Genomic DNA, 8,436 nt, shown 5'->3' with positions numbered 1-8,436 from the left:
TGGCCACACCCCATTGTTGCTTAATTTTAATCAAATAATATCAATTGACGCAATGTTTCATTTTAATCTGAATTGCATTATTCTAATTCGATTCACTATAATTCTAGCGATTTCGAAGAGATTTTTGAATTTCAGCCAATAAGTATGTGACTACATACTGCATGCATATGAACCTGCTTAGCTCAGAGGTTAGAGCATCGCAATTGTAATGCGATGGTCATCGGTTCGATCCTGATAGATGGCTCATTTTTATTCTTTTCATTTCTTCCATTATCAATGCTAAAATCTATGAAATAAGGAAAAGACTCTTCCATTTCGGATCGCCAATCCGTCGGGTCTGTCCTAGCATAATCCGTTTCAACTAGAAATGAAATGAATGATTGAAACATATCTTTTTTTCTCTCTACAATAGAAACAAAATTGAAAAATATTTTGTTTTTCTATCTCTATATAAAATCATTCTAATATTCGTACTCTTTATATTATTCCTCTTTCCAACATTATTTGTTCATTTCTTGAAATAAGGAGTTTTTTATGTCTCGTTATCGCGGACCTCGTTTAAAAATAATAAATCGTCTCAAAACTTTACCAGGACTAAGTAAGAAAACACCAAATAGAACGAAACAGCCTAGTAAAAAAAAAACATTCTAAACCTCCTAAGCCTTCTAAATATCCTGTCCTTCTAAAAGAAAAACAAAGATTACGTTTTCATTATGAACTTACAGAGCGCCAATTACTTCAATACAGTAAACCTGTTATCATAGACTTGTATCTAGTCGAATTAACAGGTGTTGATTCATCCTCATCCTTTAATGATAATTTATCAGTTGTAGTCATAGGTGTGCTTACTGGTTTAGAGTTTTCCATGCCAAATTTCTTTAGTAATTCCTTCAAATACTTAGATTGACTCAAGAATATACCTTTATCAGTCTGTAAAATCTACAATCCTAAAAAGAATTTTATCTCCCCAATCATAGACATTTCAAATTCTTGCTGCATTTTGTTAGAAAAGTCTTTACACAATCCATCTTCTCCTTCGAAGATTATATCATCAACAAAAACATCTATAACCAAGATGTCATCATTAGTCACTTTGTAATATAAGTTGTTGTCAACATTACCTTTAGTGAAACCAATCTTCAAAAGATATTTATCCAATCTAACATACCAAGCTCTAAGAGCTTGCTTTAACCCATACAAAGTTTTCATTAACCTGCAAACCATATATTTGTCATATGTCAATGAAAATCCATCAGGTTATTCAATATAAACTTCTTCAAAATTACCATTTGGAAATGCACATTTAATATCCATATGATATACTTTATAGTTCTTGTGAACTGCAAAAGCCAAGAATAATCTGATTGCCTCAATTCTAGGTACCGGTGCAAAGGTTTCATTATAGTCCACTCCTTTCTGTGAATATCCCTTACACACTAGTCTTGCTTTATTTCTTATTACCTTACTATCTTCATTAAGTTTGTTTCTGAATACCCATTTAATTCCAATTACATTTTTGTTTTTAAGTTAGGGAGTAATGTCCACGTGTTATTCTTTTCAATTTGTTCCAATTCATCTTCCATAGCTTTAATCCAGTGTTTATCTTCACGTCTCATTAATTGATGCTAGTTCAATTTGAGAAATAAAACATACCTCTTCATTTGCCAATCTTCCTCTAGTCATAACTCCTTGATACTTGTTCCCAATTATCTGATCTTCAGAGTGGTTCAATCTTACATACCAAGGTGTCTTTGTTTCTTGTTGTTCCTCAGTTACTGTGAAATTTTCAGATGATGCCGGTGTGACTGGAACATCATTTTGTACCGGTGTACTCAATGTAGGTTCATTTGATATTATCTTTGTTGTCGGTTCAGAGTCCATGTACCTTGAATTTCCTCTAAACTGTTCATCAATCTTTACATTTGCATTCTCAACAATTTTCTGCAATCTCTTGTTAAAACATCTATATGTCTTGCTTTTAGATGAACAACCAAGAAATATTCCTTCATCACTTCTAGGATCAAATTTGTCAATATACTCATCTCTTCTAATATAACATTTACTTCCAAATATTCAGAAATATTTAAAAGGAAGAGTAATACCAAACCATAGTTCATAAAAGATCTTACCGGTTTCACCTTTGATGTGAACTTTGTTGAATGTGTAAACCGTTGTACTCATTGCTTCTCTCCAATATACATGAAGTAGATTTACTTCTGATAACATACTTCTAGCTGCATCAAAAATGATTTTGTTTTTCCTTTCTCCAACTCCATTCTGCTGAAGTGTCTGAGGTGTTGATAACTATCTTTTGATTCCATTCACTTCACAGAATGTATTAAATTCCTTAGATGTGAATTCACCTCCTTGATCTGATCTCAAACATTTGATTTTCTTTGCGGTTTCATTCTCTACCATCACCTTGAATAGCTTGAATTTTCCAAGTGTTTATGATTTCTCCTTGAGAAAAGTAACCCAACACATTCTAGAATAGTCAAAAACATTACTCGATTTTTTTGGAATACTCTTAAAAGATGCTCTAACTTGCTTTCCAAATTGACATTCCTTACATACTGGATTGTGAGGTTTAACAATCTTAGATAAATCCCTTACTACCTTAGTTGTATTGATTTTCATAATGCAATTAAAATTTACATGACAAAGCCTCTTATGCCATAACCAACTTTCATCAATATGTGCAATCAAACATTTCTTTTCATTGTTATTCAAATGAAAAATATTACCTATAGTCTAATTACCGGTTGCAATTTTCAAACCAATTTTGTTCATGATTTTGCATTTTCCATTCTTGAATTGTAACTGAAATCCTTTTTCAACTAATTGACCAACACTCAAAAGATTATGCTTCAAACCTTCAACATAGTAAACATTATCAGTATTGTGCTTACCATCAAAAGATATAGTGTCTTTTTTTTTTATCAAACAAGCTTTATCATCTCCAAATCTCACTAGACCTCCATTGTATTCCTAAAAGGTTAAGAATTTACTTTTATCACCAATCATATGATGTGAACATCTTGAACCAATGATCCATTCATCCTTATCTTCAATTTTAGCTGCTAGGGTCTGCTATACCGGTTGAACAGTAAGTGTCGATTGATCTTTTGCTATAGCAACAAAGACCCATCCATTGTCTATCGGATCCTAATCAAAATCATCAATAACTACTTCATCAACAAAGTAACAAGATTTGTCTCTATTTTTCTTAAATTTGTATCTTTGATATTCAAGGTTAGGCTTGTATGTTCTTTTAGCTTCTTCTTTCAAACTTGCATGTCTATCGAGACACCTAGATGCCATGTGACCAATCTTATTACAATTAAAACATTTAAAGGGTGCTTACCTTCATACTTACTTCCAATTGGACCTTTCGACATTTTCTTTGCAAATAGTGCTTCAAGTTCTTCCAATTCTTCATTTTCTCTCCTGCTTTCTTCATGTTCTCTTGCATAAAAGGTTTTCCAATCAAATTTATCAAATGATGATGATGAAACAAATGATGATGCCTTGAAAGCTAAATCTATCTTTATAGTAGCAACTAAACCAAATTCCTCAAGTTCAAAAGCTGAAAGTTTTCCAACCAAAGTGTCTTTAGTTACTAATGTATTAGGAATTGTTCACAATTCATTTATAGCAGTTACTTTCATTTTATATGCCGGTGGCAATGCTCTTAAAACTTTTGAAACAATTTCATTTACTCTTTCCATAAAAGCAGAAATCTTTTCATCTTCTTCCATTTTCAGATTTTCATACCTGACTCGAAAGCATTCAAGTTTTGCAATTTTGACTGTGGAATCTCCTTCATTCAATGTTTCCAATTTGTCCCAAATAGCTTTAGCAGTAGATCTATCAAACAATCCCATGATTTTCTAATTTGACAATGCCCTCAAAAGTGTTTCTCTTGCTTTGCAATCATTTTCCTCATCTTTGCCCAAAGTGGGTGGATTAAGTTGCCCTTAAGTAGGAGCAACATAACCATTCTTTGCAACCTCCCATATGTTTTTTCCAATGTAATTCAAGTGTCTCTCCATCCTCATCTTCCATATGCCATAGTTAGTTCCATCAAGTTTAGGATTGTCCTTCCTGAAATAGTTAGAAGACATTGGATCTCCTCAAGCTGTTAAACTTCTGCAAAAAGAGGACTAGGCTCTAATACCAATTGTTAAGTCTCAGAGACAACTGAGAGGTGGGGGATGAATCAGTTGTCTAATAAATTCAACCATAATTAACTCAACCAAAACTTCATGCTTAATATCGATAAACCCAACTTTATGTTAGTAAACAGTTTATCAATTAATTGCAGTATCGGTAAAGATTAATGCATGAAACAGAAAGGCAATAACATTAACAACATATAACACAAATATTTGTACGTGGAAACCTTGTAAGGGGAAAAACCACGATGGAAAACCTTACCCACAATCAGATAATACTATTGCAAATAGTATGCGTGTACAAAAAAGAGTTTGCACATGCAGAAAGGCCAACTGCCTAAAGCTCACTGCTCAATCACAAAATGGGAGTCACACTGACTACAATTGGATGGTTAAATCCAATGATGATGTACTGCTCAAAATAGCATCTTCATATATTGGATTTAGTACCGGTTTAGCTCTGATATGCATTCTTCAAACCTTCCTTCAATCTTGAAAGATGTTTGTGGATATACTCCTCCCTTCCACAATACTTCTGAAGTCAATGGTTGTGTAGTGGAATGTCTAATCATACATTCCCCGTTATTTTTAAAATGCCAATGCCATCAGCAATCTTATTAATGTCATTATGTACAAGTTATATAGCATATCATTAGAAGCAGCAAAAGCTTATATTCTAAATAGGAGACTGAGGTAGAGATAACAGTTATTTCATTCACAACCAAAATAAGATGGCAAAAGAACACAACTAACTTTTCATCTTCAAATAAAAATAATTAACGATCACTAGCACCAAACTATACCTAAATCTAATATAAGATCTCTATCTATAGGGAACTAGAGTACAATACATATTTAGTTTGGAGAAACAAACTAACGTCATAACAAAATTATATAGTCTATTATGATGCAATTCATAATTATGGAAAATCAAAAAATACAATCTACAATCCATGTAGCAACCACAAAGGAAGCAGGCAACAAATAGAAGCTTCAACTCAAAACAAAGTCAATTAAAAATTGGAGAAAAGAATCGACTCCATTAATTTATAAATTCCCGTATAAAAGAACTCCACAAGAAATATATCATGGTAAAAACATTCAGGCCTTATATAAATTGTCACATCCAACTCCTGGGTGCATCCATCGCAAGCATAATGTATTATATCAATCTAACATACCCAAGAATATAACCTACCAAATAACAGAAAAGTTCCATAAAATGAGCAGCAATGTAGCAGGATCAATAATCAAATACAGGTTTTATTTAAAGCATTCATTCAACTCAAAACAAAGTCAATTAAAAATTGGAGGAAAGAATGACCCCTATAAATTTATACATTCTCATAAAAAAGAACACAAGAAATATATCAAGGCAAAAACATTCGGGCCTTTTATAACTTATCACATACAACTCATGGGTGCATCATATATCACAAGCATAATGCACTACATCAATCTAACATATACAAGAATATAACCTACCAATAACAGAAAAGTTCGATAAAATGAGCAGCAATGTGGGAGGATCAATAATCGAATAAATGTTTAGTTTTAAACATTCATACAATACAAGAAGACAATGTTAAAGAATCGGCATAGAAGCAGTGATTCTCAATATATAAAGAAAAGTAGAAAGGGAAATCTAAAGTTTTAGCCATTACTTTCATGCAACATAAGATGGTGTATATTAACACTAAAAACTAAGTGACTGCAAAACCCATTAATCAGCATGGTAATGACCAAAGCAAAGAATATTCAAAGAATGCATGTAAGTTGAGTGGAATGTACCTGAACACGAGAGGATTTTCAACTTATTAGATTAAAGGTTAATATGAAAATCTTGGGGATCCAAAATGGAAAGGTTGGGGATCCAACATAGATAAGATTTCCAAGAAAAATAAATAGGGATTTAAAACTTTGCATCTAATACAAACAAACTTTGAAGAACGCATTATTACAATAGGTATGAAATGTAACACTTGCATGAAGTTGATAAAATCGCACCATCTTATTAGTTCAGTTGTGACTCTAACAATGCTACATGCTCAAGAAGTGACATTTTATGTAACTTTGTCGACCTGCACATAGTAGATTAGATCAGTACATTATCACAACCATAATAATCAAAAAGAACAAAAGTTATTCGATTTCACAGATGCTAAACATATAAAACAATGATGAACGAATATAAAAGCATCCACTTAGACTAGCTAGATATTTTTGGTACATAACTGAATAAAGTTGAATTAGCTTAAACATTGAAGCAGAAGTATATATTAATAATAAGGACCACATCAATTGCATTACTTTGATGTTTGAAGTCCTTGGTAAGTATGGGCATGCTCAATTATTAATCACATCTAATAGGCATTCTTATTGTTATTGAAAAACAAGCCATAGTTTTACATTACATTATGCATCTTTATATAAGCAAGAAACCAAATTATAAATACCAAACCTCGTTAATATACAAACAAGCTTCTAGTTTAAGCATAATAATTGCCTATTATTTAGCAATCTCAAACATCTATATTCCCTAACTTCTCTAACTTATATTATCTAATACCCTCTCTTAATGACTAAACCAGATATAATCCTAGGTTTATCTCCAATTTTAACAAATTACCTCTCCAAGTGGTTTAGTCATTATATCAACAATCGACTCCTCTATAGGACAATAATTAAGACAAACATTCAGTATTGATCAACCGGTAGGTGTAATGATGATGAACTAAAATATGCTTGGTTCTGAAATGTAGATTGGATGCTCACCATCTTTAGCACACTTTGATTGTTATAGAAAAGTGGTGTAGGTATTGCTTAGTCAAGTTAAAGATCAACTAATATACTCTACTGCCACATTGCCTCATAGCTTGTGCTAATAGTAGCCTTATATTTTTTTAATGGACAATAAGGAAAACGTATTTTGTAACTTGCTCTACCAAGACATAACTCTTGAACCAAGAGCAAAAACTAAACCTGTCGTAGATTTGCAAGTATCTACTTTGACATATTGAAGAGATAACTTTGAAACTTTCCAATATTCTTGTGGCTTGGATGTAAATAGAAAAGATGGCTTACTACAAAAGATGGATCCAATTGAATAGAAATCAGAAAAATCAAACTACCCCCAATTGACCATGCATTGATTCTATAACCAATAATAAATCAATTTAAGGTGAGAGTTGATCCCAATGTTCATAGGCATAGATGTTGGATTACACTGTATTATCTCGAGCTTTTCTGAAGTGATTTGGCATTGATGCGGAAGCATCCGAATCCATGAATAGTCCCATGCCACCAAAAAACAATTACAAATGTTTTTGTTTTCAAATTTTCTTCAATTTTAGTGTGTTTGCTTACTGTGTTGCAGCTTCAGTCAACTTGTTTTCTCAGGAGTGCTACAGAAAGAATACAATTTTGCTGTCTGTTTCAATCCACTTGTAGTTGTGCTAAAGGACACCTACAGATTGCTTTAAGCCTAATTAAATTTGTTACAGGTTAGTTTCAAGTATTTATAAGCTGCTATAGAAAGGCAACAGGGACTGCACGTTTTCTACGAGTCCTGTGTATTATTGCTATAGGTCCTGTGAATTATTGCTTCAAGACAGCTGTGTGTTTTAAAGCATAATGCTTTGGTGATAGGCTACAACACAAACTTAATGCATAAAGTGTTTGTTTTTAATATTTATTATTGATGATAATGAGGTCGAAACACCAAAATAGTGCAATTCGATGACAAAGCAGCAGGCAAAATGTAGGGTACAAATGCACAATCAAGTCAATCTAAATTCTCCAATGCAAAGTTCAGGGCCAAAATCAAAAGCCATGCTGATCTGGACAGTGTCACAGATTTCAAAGGTAGATTTCTATTGAAACTGAGGCAAAATACTGAGTCGAATTGAAATGCAAACCCTCAAGTGCTAAAATATTTGTAGAAACACCAAATGTTACAGATCAAGCTTTCAAAGTGCAAGTTGAATGTCAAAATGATAGTTAAATATTCAAGTAGACACTCATTATTAACACCATAAGTGGAAATAAATAGTCCCTACATACAAAGATTCTACAAAAATGAGCGCTTATATGCAAATATTGATCTGGCATTTGCTAATATCAACACTAATTTCCTCAATATTTCAACAAAACTGCAAATATTTGCCAAAAATGTTAAAAAAATTGTAAATATTGATCATATTTCACCAGTCAATTGCAAATCCATGTCGATTTTCCATAGACCGCGCAAAATTTCCATGAA

General features: G+C 32.4%; 1 long non-coding RNA gene across 1 annotated transcript in view; it reads right to left on the bottom strand.

Moving 5' to 3' along the window:
• Positions 1-5,961: 5,961 nt before the first annotated feature.
• Positions 5,962-8,436, bottom strand: part of LOC131875535 (uncharacterized) — a 41,060-nt gene continuing 38,585 nt past the window's right edge. The window contains exon 3 of the long non-coding RNA XR_009372381.1: positions 5,962-6,256. This is a non-coding gene — a long non-coding RNA (uncharacterized LOC131875535). The remainder of the gene's footprint in view (positions 6,257-8,436) is intronic.

The sequence above is a fragment of the Cryptomeria japonica genome, chromosome 4 (genome assembly GCF_030272615.1).
Source record: "Cryptomeria japonica chromosome 4, Sugi_1.0, whole genome shotgun sequence".
Classification (NCBI taxonomy): Eukaryota; Viridiplantae; Streptophyta; class Pinopsida; order Cupressales; family Cupressaceae; genus Cryptomeria; species Cryptomeria japonica.
This window is presented reverse-complemented; position numbering and strand designations above follow the sequence as displayed.